Source organism: Amblyomma americanum, chromosome 6, assembly GCF_052857255.1.
Source record: "Amblyomma americanum isolate KBUSLIRL-KWMA chromosome 6, ASM5285725v1, whole genome shotgun sequence".
Lineage (NCBI taxonomy): Eukaryota > Metazoa > Arthropoda > Arachnida > Ixodida > Ixodidae > Amblyomma > Amblyomma americanum.
Genome location: NC_135502.1, coordinates 189,130,373 through 189,153,448, shown reverse-complemented (window position 1 = coordinate 189,153,448; position 23,076 = coordinate 189,130,373). Strand labels below are relative to the sequence as shown.

At 47.8% G+C, this 23,076-nt stretch overlaps 1 pseudogene; it reads left to right on the top strand.

Annotated features, from left to right (window-relative positions):
- Window positions 1-245: 245 nt before the first annotated feature.
- On the top strand, window positions 246-22,894 carry LOC144095635 (uncharacterized; annotated as a pseudogene).
- The last annotated feature ends 182 nt before the right edge of the window (window positions 22,895-23,076 follow it).

Here is a 23,076-nt window from a genome sequence, read left to right as displayed (position 1 = left end):
GCGCTCCCCTCACCGAAAATGTGGACGATGCGACACCGGTGTTGTGTGCGCTCACCGACAAGCTCACGCAAGCCGACTGTCTAATTTACGCAGACGCATGGGAACAGCTGCACGACTCGGGAAAAACGGACAGTGAGGGTCTCGTGCAGGCGGTGGGAATTCTGTCGCCACCGGCTGAAGACAGACCAGATAGATCAGGGCCAGACGTAGGCACCGAGCCCGTCCTGGCGTTCACAGACGAAACCATGCCCCAGCAGACAGTTGACAGCAATGAGGTCGAGCCATCACAGGCGGGCGGCACGGCTGAGCTTAGCGGGGCACAGAAGTTTCGCGTGGCGCAGCATGAGGATGAGACTCTGCGTCAGGCCTGGCAGAACGCCAACCAAGGAAAGGCGGGCATGTCTATCGTAGACGGAGTATTGTATCATAAATACCAGGTGCTAGGCCAAGGGGTACAGCAGTTAGTACTGCCAAGATTACGGCGCGAGGCCGCACTCAGCCTAGCACACGAGTCCTATTGGGGGGGGGGGGGGGGGGGACACCTGGGCTTTCGCAAGACTAAAGCTCGCCTAAAGTACAGTTTCTACTGGCCGGGCATGGAGTCGGATATTCGCAAACGCTGTGACAGCTCCCATAGCTGTCAAGTGCGTTAAGACCACCGGCGAACCGATAGGGTACCGATAACGCCTCTCACTCGCCCGAAGTTTCCCTTTCAGAAAGTGAACGTGGATATCATAGGTCCGATTGAGCCATCATCTGGCCGAAGACATCGGTACGCGCTTTGCGTAAAAGATCTGTGCACGCGTTGGCCAGAAGTAGTCTGCCTAAGGTCTTTGTCCGCCAGGGCAACCGGCGACGCGCTGCTTTCGGTGTTTAGCCAGACTGGGGTTCCCGAGATGGTGTGCTCAGTCTGCGGCATCAATTTCACAGCCGCTCTTACAAAGGAGTTCCTCGAAAGACTCGGCTGTACCCCACGCTTTTCCGCTCCCAATCATCCGGAGAGCAATGGGGCGGTGGAGAGGTGGAACAGTCTTTAAGATCATGCTCTCAAACATAATCGAAAAGGAACCGAAAAACTGGGACAAGTACATTCTCTTTCTTCTTTGGGCCTATAGGGAGGTACCACACGACACCACTCGCGTGTCACCCTTCCGAATGCTTTACGGCCGAGACCCAGTAGGACCACTCGGTATCCTGAAGCAAAGCTGAGCAGGAGACATTGAGGTACCCGGGGAGCTAGCGAGTGCTCCCGCTGAGTATTTGAAAAATCTGAAAGCACAGCTCGAGATCGCGGCCGACATTGCGGAGCTAACGACTAGAAAACAGCAAGAGGCGTACTCGTCGCACTACAACAAGCACGCAATGGTAAAAACCTTTCGCGAAGGTGAGGCGGTCCTCGTCTTTGATGATAAGAGGCCAGGGAAAATGTACCCGAAGTGGCTAGGGCCGGCTGTGGTGACAAAAGGGTACCGCGAGCACTCGTACTATGTGCAGATGAGTGACGGTCGCCGCATGCTAGTACATGCAAATAATCTACGCCCTTACGTCGGGAAGGTAGGTTCGGTGAGCGTCATATTTGATGACGACTGCGATTTTGGAGAAATCGAATATACCCCGCGCGCAAGCAACGTCCCGAAGGACCGGGTAATGCCTACGCCGGATAAAAGAAGCCAATTAGACAGGGATGCAGCGGAGCTGGTGCATGCCACGCTCGAGCAGCACCAGACATTATTTGCGAACGAACCGTCGATCGCGCGCGTGGGCGAGCACAGCATAAAGTTCGCGGAGGGGGCAGCTCCAAGGCGAGGCCACCCTTATAGGATCCCAGAGGCTTTAAAAGACGAAGTAACGAGGCAAATTGGTGAGCTCCTTGCACAAGGCCTCCTCTACCTTTGTAAAAGCCCTTTTGCATACCCGATCGTGTGCGTTCCCAAAAAAAGGCGCGTCGGTACGTCTTTGCATAGACTACCGAGCGCTGAACGCGTTGACCGAGACGGACGCATTTCCTATGGTTTGCCCCCAGGAGCTGATCATGCGAGTCGGAGCCGCGAGGTTCATAACCCTTCTGGACCTCAGGCGCGGCTATTGGCAGGTGCCACTCGCTCAGGATTCTCAGCTTCCGACAACGTTCTTCTCGCACCTAGGCCAATTTGCCTGGCGGGTGATGCCTTTCGGTCTTAAGAACGCAGCGGCAACCTTCCAAAGGAACATGAACCAGTTGCTAGCAGGACAGGAAGGATACGCTTGCGCCTATCTAAACGATATCGCCGTATTCAGCCAATCTCTAGAAGCGCATATCCATCATTTAAAGCGGGTGTTTTGCACTCTGGAGAAGGTTGGCCTGCACGCTAGCTGGGAGAAGTGCCAGGTAGCGATGCCTTCAATCCGCTACCTGGAGCACGTTGTCGGCTCAGGCCGGCATGGCCCAGCCAAAGAGAAAATTGAGGCCATCGAAGGAATTCAAGCCCCTAAGACAAAGAAAGAATTGAGGAGCACCCTTGGGCTGTGCGGCTACTACCGTAGCTATGTTCCCAATTTTGCAGAAATCGCTCTGCCACTAACACGCCTGACAGGAAAAGGCGTGCAGAAGAAAATACCGTGGCCAGATGACGCGGACAAACCCTTGAAAGCCCTAAAGAAAGCTCTAAGCGAGGCGGTTTCACTGACCATTCCGGACCCGCGAAAGCCGTATCTGCTTTTTACAGACGCGGCGGCAGTAGCAGTCGGTGCCTGTTTAGCGCAGCTTTCTGACAACGACACTGAGGCGCCGATAGCATTCGCCAGTCACAAGTTCACACCATCGCAGATGCGGTGGGCGGCAATCGAGAGGGACGCATTCGGGGTAATCTGGGCATTAAAAAGTTTGAGACGTGGGTGTTCGCCGCCACCGTGACTGTTGTCACTGACCACAATACGCTCTCCTTTCTTACGAGCAGTGTGCCTCAAAGTGCAGAGCTTACGTGCTAGGCTCTTGCGCTCCAACGGTACAATGTTACCAATGAACATCGCAGAGGAGCCGACCACGCTAACGCAGATGCCTTGTCTAGAATACCCAACACTTGTTGCGATAGTGCACTGGCTGACGTCCAGCAGTGACCGCTGGGGATAGTGGACCAGGGAACTGTGTGCATGGACAACAAACTGTACTCGTTGTACTCAAGAAAGGCGCACGTCGATCGAACGAAAGTGTGGGATTTCTGCGCGTGTTTTTTTTTTGTCTATATTTTGCGGACCTTAGTAGCATGTATCTGTGTGTGTGTGACGAAGGGTCGCAGCATGCGGGCTCGCAGGCTCCGGTTGCTTGCTCGTGCAGAGGTATTCAAGCGCCACTTGCCGAACCCTTTTTGTTGTTTGTTGCCTCGGCTTATCTCTGAATAGATTAGCCGAGTCTCCGGGGGAAGGTGTAGGGTTGGGCGCGCTGTCGCATCTTGTTGTACATGTTGTTGTTGTTGTTGTTGTTGTTGTTCTTGTCCTCACACAATGGCACATACCCACAAGGGGGATTGGCCATAACCAGGCGGTGACTATTTAAATGACCAGTTGCATGTGGCAAGCATGGGATGACCTACCAAAATTTGGATCGCACAGTTTTCGTAGCCGAGGTGGTTGCAGGAGGTTAGGGGGGTCATACAAACTAAAATTTAGGCCAAGAAGGGGTAGGGATTACTATAAGTGGTTGTAGAAACCGAAATACAGAAGCTGATAATGGGATGGGCAGGACGAAAGCTCATGAAGGTAGAAGAAGACTCATGCCTTTTTGGTTAGTCTCCCCATTCGTCCTTGCGGTTTCCTTCGCCACTCCGGACGGCGGGGCTTCTCGACCTTGGACTCCTGTCCCCTTGGCGAAGGATTGCGAGACCACCTAGGGAGGAACTCGGGGGTAAGGGAAAACACTGACATCAGTTCTGAGCTTTCCTATTCGTCAAAACTGATGAGCCGCTGTTAGCAGTTTATTTTTACGTGTGGAAAGGGGCGCGGGCATCTTCGGGGTGTACCCGCGAAGGGAGCGCACCCGTGTGTTTTTTTGTCTCTAGCTACTCCTAGCTGCAGGCGCTCGGTCTGGCCGAGTGCGGAGGGAGTGACCATTGAGAGCTGGTGCAAGGCGCGCCAGTTTGACTGTTGGGACGCGGTGTCCCTCGCCTCTGTGCAGGTGGTCGGCTAGGCCGGCCGTGGATAGTTGTGGCCGTATACTGACTTTTGTTTGTACCCATCTGTAAATAGCCTGTATAAAAGTTCGTTTCTCACTAAATCGCTTCGCCTGCAAGTCATATCATCGAGAAGCCTTCAAGCGGTGCATCCAGTTTCTGGAAATCACCGGACCAACACCATCGGGAAACCTTTACTGTGCCGGGACAACGTACCAGCAGTTTGTTTGGCGGCTCTGGCGTTCCCTGGAAAAAAAATCTCTCATCTTGCCAGCCTGTACTGTTGCAAAGATAAGGGCATCATTCCCAACAGCCATACCGACAGGGTTTCGATACGTTGAATATTAAGAGGCACGTACAGCTGATTTCCGAGGTTCTTATAGAGTGGGCTAGATTCCGCGCTCCTAAAGGTAAGAGCAGACAAACGTGGTTCTCCTTACATCTCAAGAGAACTCTTTATTAGGTCGGTTGGTAGCTGTTCGTTTTAACTATTTAAAGGCACCAAAGCAACTACATATCCCACAAAGGAGGACAGCGGGACAGAGCACCACTGACAGCTTCTTTATTTAACAGAAAACACGTGCATGCGTATCCTCAGGCGTCGACTACTCAAAAAACACATTCATGCATCAGTTCATCATCATCATCAGCCAGACTACGTCCACTGCTGGACAAAGGCCTCTGCCATAATTCTCCAATTAGACATGCCCTGTGCCAGCTGCAGCCACCCTATCCCCGCAAACATCTTAAACGTATCCACACACCTAACTTTTTGGTGCTCCCTGCTGTGCCCTTCTCTTGGCATTTAGTCCGTTACTTTTGAGGGCCAACGATTATCTTCTCTTTGCATTACTTGCCGTGCCCTAGATTATTCTTGATTTTATGTAGAATCTCATTAACCCATGCTTCTTCTCTGACCCACTCTGCCCTCTTCCTGTCTCTTAACGTTACACCTGTCATTTTCCTTTCCATAGCTTGCTGCATCGTCCTCATTTTAAGTTGAACCCTTTTCGTTAGCCTCAAGGTTTTCTCCCCATAGATGAGTGCCAGTAAGATACAGCTGTTATATACCTTTCTCTAGAGGGATATTGGTAATGTGTCATTCATGACCTGAGTGAACCGGCCAAATGTGCTCCCCCCTAGTCTTATTCTAGTTATTCCCCTCTCATGATCCAGATCTGCACTCACTACATGCCCTAAGCAGACGTATTCCCTTACCACTTCCAGTGCTGCCCGTTGTAAACTGCTGCTCCCTTGTAAGACTGTTGAACATTACTTTCGTTTTCAGCAAGTTAATTTTTAGAACCACCGTTCTATTCTGCCTAACTCATTGATCATGCTTTGCAGTTCATCTCCTGAGTGACTCAGCAAGGCAATGTCATCAGCAAATTGAAGATTACTGAGGTATTCTGCAATACCTCTTATCTCCAACTGTTCGCAATCCAGGCATCGGAATGCCTTTTGTAAAGAGGTGGTGAATAGCATTGGCGAGATATCTTCCTACCTGACACCCTTCCTTATTGGGATTTTATTGCTTACTTTATGGAGGACTATGGTAGTTGTGCAGTTGCTATAGATATCTTCCAGTATTTTTACTAAAGGCACATCTGTAGCAGCAGCGGCGGCCTCACGCCGCAGGAGCAGCCCCAGCCGTCGAAGATGATGACGTCGAAGTGCGGTGGAATTGAGCTCGCTCCTCGTGCCAGCGTCACGCGCCGTTCGGCTCTACGCCATCACACGTTCTAGCACTTCAGCCAGTAAATCACTCATTACCTTCATCGTGCCGGCCTCATACTGATTGGCGCGACAAACTGGTGACTCCAGACGTCCGCTCGAACACCCGCCCCCACCATGACCACACCTTCGACTCTGGTGTTGGAGCCGTGCTCCACCAGCTTGTGAATGGTTCTTGGAGCCCGCTATCTTTTTTCTCCCGCAAGTTTTCCGCTGCCGAAAACTGCTACAGTACTTTCGGCAATGAACTCCTCGCCCTGTACATATCCGTGCGGGATCTCAAGCATCTCCTCGAAAGGTCGGCAATTGCACATCGTCACCGACCACAAACCACTTATTTTTGCCATCACATCGGAGAGCGGTAAAATCTTGCCCCATGGAATTCGTCACCTTTTCTACGCGGCAGAATTCACGAAAGACATCAGACAGGTGCAAGGTCTCGACAATGCCCCAGTGGATGTTCTGTCACGTGTTACTGCTTCTGTCGCCTCGGCTGCTCCATCACTGAACCTCGTCTTTGCCGCCCTCGCAAAAGCACAGCAACATGACTCGGAAGTTATGGGCCTTTGCCAAAACCCTCGTTCGCTGGTTCTTCGTGAAATTATCCTCCCTTCGTGCCCTATCCCCCTCATCTGCGACACTTCGGCCGGCACTCCGCGCCCTTTGATACCCTCTGCCTTTCGTCGTCTTGGCTTCGACGCCCTCCATGGCCTATCCCATCCCGGAATTCGCGCCACGCAGCACCTTCTCACGAAACATTATGTCTGGCCCAGCATCAACAAGGACGTGTGCGCCTGGGCCCGTGCCTGCCTGGCTTGCCAGCAGTCTAAAACTCAGCGACACATGACCTCTCCCATCGGCTCATTCCCTCCGCCGTCAGCCCGTTTTGAAAACGTCCACATCGATATCTTGGGTGCCTGGCCACCTTCCGCTGGACAGTCCTATCTTCTTACTTACATCGATCGGTTCACTCGCTGGCCCGAAGCGTTCCCTCTGCCTGACGCCACCAGTGATACCATCGCCAGAACCTTCGTCGCCGGCTGGGTCTCCCGGTACGGGGTTTCCTCGACTATCACCACTGACCGTGGTGCCCAGTTTGAATCTTCACTTTTTAATAACCTTATGATTTTACTTAGAACTTCCCGAATTACAAATACTGCTCACCATACCGTCGGCAACAGTATGATCGAATGAAAACATCCCTCAAAGCCCAACTCGACACTGCCCACTGGACATTCATTTCTGCTTTCTCTGCCCCAACCTGCCGGCTGCCCTCCTCCACCATCTTTCCCTGCCGCTCCTTAGAAGCGGAAAGTATCGTTCCGGCTCCCAGCTTCACCGGACTCCTTCACTAGTGGGGGGGGGCTACTGTAGCAGCAGAAGCGGCCTTACGCCGCAGGAGCAGCACCAGCCGTAGAAGATGATGACGCCGAAGTGTGGTGGAACTGAGCTTGCTCCTCGTGCCGGCGTCATGCGCCGTTCGGCTTCACGCCATCGGACGTTCTAGCACTTCAGCCAGTAAATCGATCATTTCATTTATCGTGCCGGCCTCATACAAAGTGGCGCGACACATCTACAGCCTATTCCATAATGCCTGCATGACTTCTGAGGTTTCTACTCAGTCAAATGCTTTCTCGTAATCTATGAAGGCTACATATAGTGTTTGGCTATATTTTGTGCACTTCTCTATGACCTGACTGATAGTGTGAATATGGTCTATTATCGAGTAGCCTTTATGAAAGCCTGCCTGATCATTTGGTTAATTGAAGTCTAAGGTTGTCCTGAATCTATTTTCTATCAACTGCGATGTGATACAGGATCCTTTCTTGGCCTTATATAATGTTATGTAATTTTCACTGATGTACGAGCTACCTTTCTTTCTGATGTAGAATGCTTCAATCAATTCCCTGGCTCTTATATTCATACTTCTGGCAAGAAATCGATGCCAGCAAACCATGGCTCACAGGAGTGTGAAGGGCAAGTTCTGATGTGCTTTGTTAAATTTGGCCCTATTTATTTTGTTAAATTTTTTGCTCTTGTTCCCTGAGATTTGCTCATTTACACAGTGCCCGGTTTATTCTATATAAGAAAAATCACTTGAGAAGGCGATTTTATATATTACCCCTAAGGGGCACCTCATAAAAAGCCCCCATGCTTGGTTACGCATCCCTCTTTTTTTTTCCTTTTTTCCTACTTTTCTGAACCAAGAGCAAAAGCCTCCGAGCTTCCTATGGGTTAAAAAGATGAACACTGTGCCATGCTTGCTTGCAAAGTTCTTCAAATTGTGGGCTAACTTGTGCCCATACAGTACCCCCACTAGTCTCCCCTCTTGTTGGGGGACATCTGCCCCAGCTTTCATTGCTTTTCTCATTTTCTGCATGAGGCTTTTGGTGACCCCTTTCACAAGTGTATGAGAAAACCCAGCTAAAGCCAGCCTGTCTAATTTGTTTTCAAAGCTTAACTGCATCTTGTGAGTGCATGGCTTCCTGAGCAGAGATTCAAGGCAAAGGAATAACTTTTTCTTTCCTAATTTTGAATGTGAGGAGTCAAATGGCAGAAGCCCCCACCCCCCCCCCCTTTTTTTTCAACACATCACATAACACCAGCACACCCAATTTGTACAGAACTCAATGTTAAGATCTAAAAATTGTAAAAAGCTACCCTCAGGCAGTTCACATGTAAAATACAAGCGATGTTATCTAGATATCGATAAAACAGTGCTCACAACTTCCTAAAAATAATCAAAAAGTACAGAGATAAAATTTACAGTCTGCAGAATGAAACTAGAAATGACGACTAAAGGGGGACGGGGAAAAAAGGGGGATGAAGGGGTGATTTTGTGGTTGTTAGTGCACTGGCATGACTGTTGGTATGTGCTACTATGTGATAGCACTGTTATGAGGAAAACAGTTTCAAGCGCCCTAGAAATGCCTAATCGTTTGCTGGAATTATTTGAAAAGGCACTAAAGGCTGTGTGCTTGTTGCTACTACCAGGTTATGAAAGTAGTCGAGACACTTCGGTACAACATCATGCCAGGGCTAACATAAAGGCCCTGCGTTGCTTACATAGCACTTCTCGTCAAATAAACCAGCTTCGAGCGAGAACTGCTGTGCATGCCAACTGTTACATTGTCCTTTCCTGGCAGAGGTGCAGCCTTCATTTAACAGCGTGCCAGTTGGCTAACCGATTAATTTTAAAAATTTAGTTTTTGGAAAATGTGCAGCTAGTAACACTGATGGGCACAACAAAGATGTTTCAAACGAGACTGTCGCAGTGCGTCAGGTCATTTTAAAGTTACCGGTATTGTGGCGAGGTATGAAATGTTGATTTGCCACATACTTCACTTTTCACAGAGTAAGCAAATTAGCAGATGAATATGCATACAGGCTAACATTCATTAAAAAAGGTACATTCAGGAATGCTAACGAAGTAAAACCCTTAAAAATTGTAGACTGAGCTTACTTTCTGTTGATTACAAGGTGTTCACTGTGGTACTTGGTGACAAAAACAGAGCGGTGTTTGATACCTCAGCAAAAGAAGGATACAGGGTGGGTTTTGACATTTAATATATGGGGCCGCTACGGCATAGAGTGAGGGAATTACATGTCAATAATAAACACAAGATTGCAAGACAAACTTACAGGATGAAAGTAAAAATATGAATTCCAAATAAGACACATTACATACATACCTTATTTTATAACACTAACAAACATAGGTTGTCACAGAATGTCAGACAAAAATTTTTAAAATGTAAAGGAGAAAACAAAAATTACAACCAATGCACAAGATACGCAAATTATTTGAATAGGTATATCCTTGCACCGCTTCATGGCACGAGATACTGGAGATGAGTTGAAGGCTTTCCATTTTTTTCCCATAGCTATTTCAGTGCAGCAGCCATTTCATGGCTCTGCAAAGCGCCCTTTGTGGCCTTCCACCAGGTCTGCCTTGGATGGCCTGGACTGCACATTTTTTTGCGTACGCTGGTTCGACTCTAAGTTCAGTGTGTTCCATGGCACCTCTGAAGCTAGGATACAGAACACAACTTGAAGGCCTTCATTTGTAGGTCCTCAGCATACACTGTAATAGACAAATGCATTTTTCTCTTGGTGATTGACTTCACATGCTTTTTTTTTCCACCGTCTGCAGAAACTAGACCCCGACTAGTTCTGCCATGTGGGACCGAACAGAGCTCGCGAATGAGTCGTGAATGCTGATGTCTTGCTTTGCAACCAGCCAATTAAAGTGACTCTTCACCAAATGCTCACCTTAATTTTGATGAAAACAGTAGTATTGTGCATTTTTTTACAAGATAAAGACTGCTGGTAGTTTTATTAAAGACTTTGAACCAGCCCTGGTTGCTTCCTATGCACTTTTTCACATAACCACAAACTACACAGGAATATAAAGTGCAAATTACAGCAACTTGCCAAATGTCACTGTCTTCGGTGGGGTGATGAATGTGGCACAGTGCCTGGCCTTTGCTGTCTTTATGTGCCACATGGGTGTGCCATCACTTGTTACTGCCTGGTCTCTCCTGCTATTCCCATAAAAATGAATAGCCACCAGGAGTATGCTGCAAAGATCAAGAAATATGGCCCGAGACTTAAAGACGTCATTACCATTATGAAAAAATTTTCCTTTTGCTTTATGTGCTGCACTGCTCAGACATCACGGATAGTATTCTGCATGTATCCTTATGCAGACTTACTGAGCCTCCATGCCTTCATAAGTAAATGAGGTTGATTTGGGAGCGTCCCTAAAGCAGCTCGTTGGCAGAAATAATTTTGACGAGTACCACTTAATTACAATGAAGTGCTTGGAAAGCCCTTTCCTAATAGAGGCAGACATGAGTAACAGATAATTTCAAGAAATAAACGCCACCGTTGCCTGACTTTGTATTTTTCGCTGTGATTGAGGAATCCCACTTACTATGAACTTCGGATACAACGAATGCGAGCCCCGTGACCGACAGTTATAGGTGGGCTTGACTGTACATAGAAGCTAGAGGAAACCTAGCTGATAAGTCAATGGAGTGCTGGTGTTTTAACGCTCGTTACTTTACTTTCGGGCATAGCGAGGGCTGTTGTCCACTTGTTGCCAGGAGTATTGATGGAACCGTGCCTTGGGATAGTTTGCGAAGCTTCCATGTAATCCTGAAAGACGCACTCAAGGATGGATATATCATGTATTCGGGACGAAAATGCAGCGAACACACAGCGGCATACAGAGATGCTCTGCCGTTCACCTTTCGTAGCGGCATAGCACGCAACCATGGTGTAAGAGTAAGCTATGTGAGCGAACGGCAAGGAAGAGGCGCCGCTCCGCGCCAAGAGGATAGTGCAGTAGTAGTTGGCCGGCAGTTCAAGAGAAGGCGCACCAAACTGCTGCCCGCTAGGAAGCTTCCATGCGCGCACGCGTGCTCCATGTCGCACACGTAGCGGTTGTTACGCGCATTTTCCCATTCGGATATGGCTTTTGTGTGAGCCGTGCTTATTGTCATGGAGTCACTGTTGTGAAGCTTACTCTTCGATTTCACCTACACTCATGCACTGGTGACATGAGGAAGTTCTTCATGCCTTTTTGTAATACTGGCTACGTCTTGTGCACACACTCACAGGTGCATGTCTTCGCAGATGCACCTCATCTCTTCAAGTGCATACGCAATCGTATGTATGAAAAAAAGTGTTGAAGAAAAGTGGAACGTTCATTAAATGGTCTTAATACAGTGCCCAGTTTGTAGCAGACACCAAGAACGAACTGAGCTGAGAGTATGCCCAGAACTGGCTTACAACCATGTTAATCCTTTTAACAAGCTTAAAACGAGAGAGAAATTGGCAACCCAAATTTTCAGCGATTCCGCAGCAAAAAGTATTTTGTTTTAAGCACGTAGAGGACCACATCGGCTGTTTAATGTCGAGCTGAATGTTGAGTTCACAATCTTTATGAACAACTTATTTGACGCCCTGAACCGCCACTTTCCAAAAGAAGGCCTGACTATAGACTGAAATGATTTTAAAGTTCTTGAGAGTGCCCCTGATTGGCTTGATGAATGGGAGGAACAAGCTGCAAAAGGAGAAATTCCACAAGATCTCTTCCTAAGCTGGTCAACTGCGAAAAGATTAAGGGTGACGCTCAAATCTGCTCGTGAGATGTCATTCTACCTGTTGACAAAGTGCGATTTCAAGTATTTCCTGACCGAAAAAAATTAATCAGGATCCGTTAAAATAATTTTTTGGTGTTATTTGACAAGCGGGTTGCCAAAACGAACATCCAACTTTCCCAACGTTCTTGAAAATGTACAGTACGCTGTCTCTTTACTCCCTCCCAAAGAAACCGCGGTTTGGTAACTGTTCAGCTTCCGAGAAAGAACAGTACGGCGTTGTGACTTTGGCTCACTTTAAGAGCGCATATAAGAGCTCAGCATCCAAGGAACTAAACAAGATGGACCAGCTGACAGAGAGGCTTGACGGCATAATCAATGAAGGAAGCTGGGAGTGCGATGGTGACAAAACCTTGTCTGTGTGTGATAATAATGATGCAAGTGTGGTTGATTGTATAACTTATTATGTTAAAGGGTTTGTATCAAGGAAAATTTTCAATCAGACCTCCTGCACCTTCCCTTTTACTAACCACAGAGAGGACATGCTCACCAAGCTGCTCCATTATTATATTAGCCTTTGTATGCATCAGTACTGCCGTCAAATGAAATGCAAGCACTTAGAAAAAGGCCAGGACTTGCGTAAAATGTCCAAACTTGTATGACCACAAGGAGCAGAGCTGAGTGTACTGTTTGTTATTTTGATTGTATACACAATAGTAAAATTTAGGTGTTCAGTGCGTAATCCAGGTTTGCTGTGACTACTTTTTGCTTCATGTATGAAATAAACGCATAAGGTTCTATCTGGGTTATAAGTTTTTGTGGGCTCCAGAAAGCACCCACTCATCATCCTCATAAAAATCGCATGCAGTTCTCGCGTAAGCAGACTAAGGCAGCATGAGTTCAGTCATTTTCACACACTGACATTCATTTCCCCATCGGTGGACCAAAGCTGCTGGATTCTCAAACGCGACTGCTAACTTGATGAGCCCTTCTACCTCATTCTTGAGTGAGAAGTACTCTCTTTCCAGGTTATAACTGAGAAAAGTTGAAAACTATTGTAATATTGGCTTGCTTGGTTCCCGCTCCACCAAAGCTTCTCCGTCGCGTTATCTGTCGCCTCGCGCGAGTGTCCTGATCTGTGGACAACTTTTTCAGAGTTAATGATGATTCACAGTATAACAAACGCCTAAAAAATCACCTGATGACCGCAAGTTTTCCTGGAAGTGCATACATAGACACTGTGCTAGAGCCACGAACGGCGCCGCTACGGGCGCAAGCTGGAAGCGCCATCTGTCGAGCGAGAAGGGAGCACAATAGTATTGTGCAACGGCTGGTGGCGGCGTTCGCTCGCCTAAGCTATCTCTTTCACTGTGCTCGCAACGAAGTGGTCCGCCGCGACTCATCTATCGGCACTTTGCGGCGCACCATCCCACGGGCTTTGCTACTGCCCTGCTGTGATTCGGCACAGCTGTTAGGACAACTTACGACGTCGCATTGCCAGATCTTCCGCTGTGCAACAGCCTCCATCTGCGTTGCAAGTACGGCACTGAGGTGTTGATCAAAAAGAGACTGACAACGCAGTACATCCACGTACGCTGGCTGTGAGAGCAGCACACACGGAGGCACGAAGTAGCGCACACTGCTCTGGCGCAGGGCGAACCGCAGTACAAGCTAACCAATTGTTGCCGATCTATAGACAGGAAGCACGATTAGGTTAGGCGCCGGTGGGTCGTTTCTCCCGTCCGCCGTGAGCAGCCGTTGCTAATTAAATGTAACCCCAGTGCGGGGAGTCGCGAGGGGCGAGGTCAAGGTCGGCGTGTCGCGCGCATCGAAGGCTTCCCGACACTTTGAGGCCAATGGATTGTGATTCCTTGAACGGCGCCGTTGCACGGTGCAGCAGGCGGCGTAGAGGAGGTTTGCCACAGTTGCAAGAGCCAGTTTTTTTTTTCCACAAAAAACGGATGGGTGCTCAAGCCTGATGCGTCGGCTTTACTTTCAAGCCAACGCACCACGCTTCAACGGGCTCCGCACTTACATGAAACCGTGCGCCCTGCGCATTTCCGCGGGTATGGGGTCCACTGGGTCTGGGTCTGGGTGGCGAGAGCGCTCACTTGCATGTACCTTCAGTTGTGTACAGTGAAGTGATTAAATTAGTCGGCAGCTCGAATAGAACAGCTCACGGCAACTGCCGAAGCTATTGAATGGAGCCCCAAACAAACGAGTTGGAAAAGCACGGAGTCACGTTCTCGGCGGGTTTCAAATCTTTTTTTTTAACTCTTGTATCTTAAACGATTTCCGTTAAGTAGTTCGAAGTTGACTGGCACAACCAGCAAGACACAAGTGCTCTTTATACTGCTAACTGCCTTGTACGATCAACAACCATCGCGCCATCATAGTTTTTCATCGACCGTGGCGATCATTTAACTAGCCTTAAAGAGTAGTAGTAGTAGTGGTTTTATTAGAATAATAGTAAAAAGGAAGGAAAAGATTTTTGCTAGCCCCGGCATCTGCCATCGATACTGAAGCACCTGAGCTGGGGCAGCGGAAATAAAGGACAGCAGGCAGAATGGAGACATGAAATGAAAGAGGTGAGGGGACAGGAATAGAGGATAGGGGGAGAAGTAGTATGTACAAACTATTTACACAATAAGAAATGTGTCCAGGTTGTGCGCGTGATTAGTTCATTTTAGAAGAATTAAATCACACACGCGCACAGCACTGTGTTGGTTACAACTGGAGTGGGGCGTCCAGTTATTAATCGTTCAAGGTAGAACTCGCGGAGCGTTCGGTCACTGCGTGTAACTACCTGACGGAGAACAGACGGGACGTCAAGCCCGTGTGTTCGAGGAATGCACAGAGGCTCACCAAAGTTCGCTCACGAGTGCGCGCACTGCCCTGCGGCCACAATAGCGTCTTAGATGGAGTCTGGTAGTATGCCCTGCGCCCTATAGGCCGCGAGCATATCGCGACGAGCATCGGCGAACGCGGAACAGCGAAGGAACAGGTGTTCTAGTGTTTCCACTGCACCGCATCCGTCACACACATCACTCGTCGCGATTCCGTGACGCATTCGTCGTTCCCCGGGCCACACGCAGCCAATGCGCGCGCGGAGGATCATTGCACGTTGTGACCGTGTAAGTGCGCGACAGCCGGTGACACTGTCGATGCGCTCACCTCCCGCGATGCGTGGGTCGGGGTGCTGCTTTCAGTGCTGCTCTCGGAGAGCCCCGAAACACAAAATCAGTGCATTGTTTTGCTTCTTGCTTGCGTAAAATGAGTTATAGCGATGCTATTAGCATCGGTTGAACTGAATATAATCCAGTTTTTAATATTTTAATTAGCTCACCAATACAGATTTATGGCGCTGAGGGTGTCACCATACAGTGGCGGTTTTTAGCAGTGGATATGACATCACTGGGCGGGAGCTTGATGACTGGACAAACAGTAAATATACTGTAAATTGTGCTAATAAATAGACATACGTTTTGTCAAGTTCTTGCGATTTATATTACATCAACAAAACCAAATTGTTTGCCGTAGATACAGCACTGTAAAGCAAGTAAAACAAAAATACACCACCAGAGGCTCTGGCTTTTTTTTTTTGCTTCGAAGAACCTTGCGCCTCTCTGTACGCATCCTATCACCTAGCGCACAGCACTTATGACTACTCTATGCATCTTAGAATGGCTTTGCGGAATCGATCCGATCGCACCATTTCACTCTACAAGCATTCGTTTCGGTCCCAAGGATGCAACGAAAAAAGCCGTTCGTTTCACATTTAGCAGTGCACACTGTCAGCTTGTGCAGGATTACCGGGCGTAGGCGCCAGAGGCCGCTACGTTCCGATCAACAGCACGCGTGCCTTGCTCACCGTGACCAATCAGCGCATTCCTAGTAGCGGCCATAGTATGCGGTAAGCAGTTGCGGTACGCGCTATCCTAAAGGTATCTAGTATCTTGCGCAGGGCATCAATCCGTCACAATATCTCGCACTCGAGTTCGGAACCATAAGTCAGGGAACGTCGCTGATCAGTGCTCGCTCTGCGCAGTCGACGTGACGATGAAGCATCGCTGGGTGAACGGGGGCGTTCATGTGGTTGTTCTAACCATGAAAATGATGCTACAGCATTGGCTTGAACGATGATAATGATTATAGATTTTTATGGTGCAAGGGCGTCTATGGTCAAAGAGCACCATGGCACAAGGTATTTTTCGATTACTCAAGGTGGGGTCAATAACATTTTTCAAGCATTTCACCCGTTACTAGCCGAGCACAAGGCCAGGGGAAAGCTTGTACCCACTGTATCACTGGTGGGCACCCGGCGGCACTGGGGATTAGTTACAGCGATTAGGCAACCATGGTTTGCAAACTTCCGCGACCTGCTCAGATAGGCTGTTTTGATTAGTGACTCCCGGTGTCGTCATTGGGAGAGTGAAATGGAAATGGGAAGCAAGGCGAAAATCAAATTTAGGGCAGCATTTTGTTTGGTTGTATTTTGAAATTTCTTCATTGAATAACTCTCGTTCCTATGCATCGATTCCTGTAATTCTTTTTGAGTTAGCATCTGTGTGACAAAGAATCCATCTGAAGTATAGCCACCATCCATTCAAGCAGTGTTTCGCAGCCCCTTTAACAGGCTCCTTCAAAGGTTACCTAGCACTTGAAGCAGCACTTGGAGTTCCACTACTGTTCAGCGCTTTTAAATCGAGACGTGTCAAAAACAAAACCACGGGGCAAGCAAAAAGCATAGACGCGAAGCACCATAACATACCGAAACTCTCCTGTTCGCATGTGGTGCTGCCAAGCATCGGTTTTCTCATCAGTCTGCTTGCCCAGACCAGCCTGATGAGCTTCATGGAGCAAGGCGATCTGCGGCCACATGAGATGGTCGGGTTACAACCTCACTTGCTGGAAGCAGGACGCCATGCTCCAAATCAAACATGACATAATAGGCTCAAGGTCTAAAGATGCGAAAACCATTTCGGAGCTGGACCTCACAAAGGCTTTCGACAACGTGAACCATGATGCTGTTCTGGAAGCGCTGAACAAGGTTAATGTAGGTACCGGTACATATCGGTACATCAGGGACTTCCTGACGGGCAGAACTGCCTGCATCCTCCTCTCCACGTGGGTTGATTCCAGCAGACATTTTGATGATGTCAGTGAGATACGCCGTTCCATATTTGGTAAGCGTAAGTAGGCTGCCACGTGGTCGGAGAACAATTTGCTCGGCGCCGTCTGGAATGCGCGTCTGCTGACGCTCGATTGACTTGGCCGCCAATTTCCTACCTGCTTGCCTCTCCTGGGCTCGCTGTTTCAGAATTTTCTGCCCACTTTTCTCTAGCGGCACGTATCTTCCTCCTCCGATTGCGAACCATTGTCCTGGTGCCAAGAGTTCCTCGGGGGTAATCGTGGTTTCTTCCAAAATGTCCATGATTCACAGCTTTCGCCGGAGGGGACGCCGCGGGGACGCGGGCCTAGTCAGCCGCGGTAGGCTTAGCGCATTAAGCTCAACTCAGCTACGTGCTGCGTCGAACACGGAAAGTCCAAAAATAAAGTCCTACTTGCCGGAAAAATGGTATTCTCGTGGTCCTCTGATATTCCGCCGCCAATTGAGCACAAAAGCCGGGAAAGCAAGTCGAAAGACTGCCGAAAAAGGCCGAAATTCGCGGAGCCCATGTGAAACGCGTCCGTTCGCTCCGGCGTCCAACTGGCGTGCCTGTTTTACCAGATAACACCAAAGGAAGCTGAATGGCAACTCATGTACTGGATGTAGAGTGTTTCAAATCCAGTGTGTCAGGAGTACAAATGCATTTATGTATTTAACAAGTCTCTAAGCACACCCAGTAACAACAGTTCTATCTTAACGTTACCGCGCAAAATCATCGCACAGGAAATAGTGAAATAGCGCTCATTTTTTAAACCCATAAAACATGACATGAAAAGTAGTAGATGAATGAGATATTTAAAAAAAAGTGTGAAACTTATTATGATGGGAAGATTTTCAGCAATACGTGCACCTAAATCAGAGTATCTAAAGCTAGGGTAGAAAGTGAACTGGCACAGTATATCACTTTTGCGCGGCAAGAATGTGATGTTCGCGGCTAACAAAGAAGCCATCACCTAGTGCTTTCAACCCCCCCCCTCTCTCTCTCTCTGTCTCTCTTACGAACGGCTGCATTGCTGAAAAGTAATCTTCAAGTAGTGTACTACTCACGACCTACTGTATAAAGGGCGACCTGCGCATGCGGCGCTGCTCCAGCGCTGTGTTTTGTCCCTTTCTGTTTGGCTTCGAGCCGTTGCGCTGGTTTACAAGAACTATGTCTGACCAACTCGCCCACCAGTTCATGTTGTACTGCTCCAGCACCGCTGATTTGCTTTTGCTTGTGTGGTTTTTGTTAGTTTTCCAAACCGCCGCCGCGAATAGTGGCGCTAGTGCTCACCCCCACCCCATGGCCGCCCACACCACGACCTACTGTGTACAGTAGGTCGTGGCCCGTAAGCACGTGCGCGAAACAGTCGGTCAGCTGAGTGCGTGATGATCTGTTGGTGTGGCTAAATCTTGATTGCCATATTCTATTTCAGTGACACTGTGGTTCAAAGCCCCGTGGGCGCCGGCTTTCGCGTTTGCGGCTTCATGCACGATGGTACGATGGTTTACTGCTGCGTGCCGTTGTGCAAGTCAAGCGGCCGAGCATCAAGAGGAATTTCATTTCATGAGTTCCCCGTGACCGATATTCGGAACCAATGGTTGAAAAACATCTCTCGGCAAGGCGAAGGTAAGTTACTATGCTGCACTCAGCTTTGAAACATGCTTTTAATGTGCATTTCGAACGACGGCGCCCGCCGAGTGGCGATCGAGCTTCGGAGCTCTCGTGCGCTCCAGCAGTCGAGTTTGCGTTGCATTGAGCGGTACTCGGAACGTACCCGCGTGAAGTAATTAATTTATACCTATTTTCACGATGTCTCTCTTTTTTTCTAGGGCCAGCGAAAGAGCCCTGGGTTCCAAGCGACCGAAGCAGGGTCTGCAGCCTTCACTTCAGGCCTGCAGCCTTCACTTCAGGCCAGAAAACTATCGTGAAGGCCTTAAGCTGCGGAGGTTGAAACCCGATGCTGTGCCAACAGTTTTTCCCGCATTCCCTGTGTACTTGCAGCCATCACCAAACCAGACGCGACGCCTACTGAAACGAAAATTTCCTGCATCAGCTCCTTCTGTGAGCGAGTCTCCTGGGCTCGTGAAAAATGACAGGTAAATACAATTCTCTTGCCGCATTTTTTTATCTGTTTACCTCTAAAAGCAACATATGCTGGTTCTAAATATGATGCCTAACTGTGTAGCAGTCTGTTGCCGCTGTTGTAATAAACTCGTTTGTTTATTGCATTTCAGGCAAAATGAAAGTATTCCTGACACAGCTGCAGCAGAAGCACTAACCAGTGATGATGGAAACAACGAGGCTGTAACTGTTCAGAAATCTGGGAGTTCTGAACCTGCAGGACAACCTCCGCCAGGAGCTTCAATGGAGCCTTCAGGAATTTCTTTGCTAGAGCCAATCCAAGAAGCCTCGTCTGGCCAGCTTTTGCTTCCCACCTTTCAGTTAGCTCCAGAAGAAGCACTGAGAAGCGACCTGTTGTCTTCAAAGCCGGCAGCTAAGGGAACACAAACGAGGCTCTCGGTTTCCCGAGTTTCAGAACTATTCAGGCAGGTAGCAACACTCTCGAGAAAATGCAGACGGCTTGTGGAGAAAACTGTAAGGCTACAAGGGGAGCTCTCATTGCTCAGACATGAAAACAAAAAAACTGAGGCAGTAATGAAGAAAAGAAACTTCACGGTCCTTCAGGTATGGTATCCGTTATTGAAATTTTGCCTTTCACAATTTTGGACTCTTTCAGGAAAAAGTGGAGCAAAATGATGCAAGAGCCCTTTTCATTCAGGAGCAGCTAGCTTTTTTGGGCTTGTCAAAGCGCTGCTGGCAGGAAGAAACTATACGCCAGTGTGTACTCTGGCATGCCAAATCTCCATCATGTTACCAGCTCCTGAGAGAGAATGGCGTGCTGAAATTACCGTGCAGGTCGACATTGAAGAGGTACATCGGTGCTTGCACTGGAGAGGTAATCTCTTCACTCATAAAGCAGCGGCTCCACGTAGAAGCAAAACTGCACTCCGAACAGGTAAAATACTCCGTTGCACATCAAGAAATTATTTATGTATGTTTTACATTAATCTCTGCAGGCACGACGTGGTTCCCTTATTATGGACGAGATGTCTATTAAACAGGCTACTATATACCACAAGCAATCAGATGCTGTACATGGTCTGGTCAACTTGGGAGGTGCTGAAGTTGATTACAACCTAGAAGATGAGTTGGCAACACACCTTCTATGTTTTGTTTTTGTTGGCCGCTCCACTCATTACAGGTATGTTGTTTTTAGCTGTGTCAAAAGATGGCAGAAAATTCATGATATCTGTCAAATTTGCAACTGTTATATTGTTTTGCAGGTTACCGGTTGGGTATTATTTTTCGAAGGCCCTAACTGGAGGACAACTAGAGATTCTTCCCCTTAAAGTAATGGCATCTTCGAAGAGGCAGGTTTTCAGGTGGTGAGGCTAGTTGCAGACAACCATCAGGCAAACTGCAAATTTTTGTCAAGCTTGTCAGGTGGCCCTATCAAGCCTGTCATAATGTGAGTAGTCATTCAATGTTGCCTCATGTAACGCATGTGTTGCTATGAATATTTCTGTGCTAAATCTTCTGTCATGTTTGCATTGTGGCTGTTGTGTATGGAATTTATGATGTTGCTTTAAGCTGACATAATAATCATTATTAAACATTGTTTTTCAATACACCCTCTAGATGAAAGTCGGCAGCTCTACTTGTCATTTTACTACTGTCATATCCTGAAAAATATCAGGTCGCAGTTTCTTGATGAAAAGACAATTTTCAGGAACAAAGGGAAGCTTATCCTGCCAGATTACTTATGGTAACAAACAATGCTTTTTTGTTTTGTAACTTTTGTAGTATTATACTAACCCTTTATTTTTTCATAGTTTGCTCTACAAGGTGCAGGAACGGCAGGGTGCTTTTAAAATGGTGCTGCGCCTGACAAAGAAGCACCTCTGGCCAAGTAACTTCGAGAAAATGAATGTCAGTAGAGCTGTTGACATTTTCTCGCCGCAGGTAAAATATGCATTGGTGAACTTTATTGTGTGAACGTTGCATATAAGTATAAATGGTAGTCATAGCCTCTAGTACTGCTTAAAAGCTATCAACTATTCGTATCTCTTCAATATCTCCAGTTTTAACTCCTCAAACCTGCGGCAGAAGTCAGCTTAGATGCTCACTGCTGTTTTTTTTTTAAGGTCACTTCGGTCCTGAGATTTTTGCAGCAGCACAGACATCGTCTTGGTGCTCCTGGATTCGAGGATTGCTTGCCGACAGTGGAATTCATGGAGACAGTGTACAAGTGGTTTTCGGCGCGCAATATCAAGAGCACTACATTTTGTACCGCCAGCAGGGATGCTTGGAAGATGCCCTTCTACAGTGCAAGTGATGAAAGGTATATTCCTCATGGTTGAAAGATGAAAAAGCGCTTATCTTTCTGAAGTCTTAATTTGCGAGAATGCAAGTACACTTGAAAAAGCATCCATTTTTCTCTTTTTTTCATACTGCAAAAATAAAAAGCTCGGTGCCATTTTCTTGCATCATGCTTCATTGTGCCTTTTTTCTTACTTTATCTTGTAGGCTTCAATGGTTGGAGGCAGAATGTCTGGACTATTTTGCCTCGTGGAAGGAGGGCACCATCCACAAACTGGAATATCTCACTGTAGAGACTCACGAGGCACTGACAGTAACAACCAAATCCACTGTTATGTGCACAAAACACCTGCTAAATGCAGGATTTCACTTCGTGCTAACGGGAAAGTTTTCTAGTGATGATGTAGAGTCATTGTTCTCAGCTGTTAGGCAGCTAAATGGCAGCAATGATCAAACAGATGCCGACTCAGCGTTGTCGGCACTTCAGAAGATTCTGGTCACTGGGATCATTCATTCTTCACCACGTGGCAGTGTCGGAAGTGTGGTGGCAAGTCTAGGGGCAGCATCACGTCTGCCTGCTCAAACAGTGACTAAGGCCACTGCAGGAAAGGATGTTGGAAAGTTTCTGCTCCCCTACCTGTCTGCATTGGAGCGGTACCCAAGTAAGCATTTTGTTCTAATCAATGCACTGTGGAGCGAGCGCTGCAAACATAGCTAAGAATATACTTCTAACGGTCTGCATGTTTGTAAAAAAATGCATGATAACAATGAAGCATGTATAGGCATTTTCTGAAAAATGTCTCAAGTGGCTGTTTATTTAACTGTATGCTGGCCTGCACTCGATGTCAAGGTCTCTGTAGCAAGCGCACTTATTCAAAGAAATCACTAACCAGTTTACTGTTTTTTACCACACTTTATTTCCAGGTCTGCCACCACAGAGCCTGAGGTCAAGTACACTAGCTCTGATTGCTGGCTTCCTGGTAAGGGCAGTTCAAGACAACATTGACTGCTTGGGATGCATTGACAAGTTACGTGCACCGACATGCACTTCAACTACCACTGCCCTTATTGCAGGAATTAACAGAGGAGAGCTCTCCTACCCCACTTTGGCATTTGTGGGCTTCGTTTCTATCCTTGATGGTGCTGCCTCTAAAGCGGTGCAGTGCTAGTTAAAGGGCCACCGCCTTTAAATAAGTTTGGAGAGGTTGTAGTCCCTTCAATTGTTAAAAATCCATTGTTTATGTGCGACAGAAATCACTCGGAGGCCCATCGAATGGAACTTGCGAAACAGGTAGTAAAAAAGTTCATGAGGCCCTTTTTGACAAATTTCGCTGGGCTGCTCACTGAGGGCAACGCAAAGAAAAAAACGAAATAAGAAGCCAGACTGCAGAAACTGCTTAAAGTGTAGTGACTATCTCTCTGATGGCACAATAAAGCGCCCTTGGCGTTTTTCAGACTCAGACTTTCGTGATCACTTGTTAAAGCGGCGTAAATAAATACGTCAATAACAGCACATTTTTGCGATTGTGCCATGCACTGCAATTAGAACTACTCCCG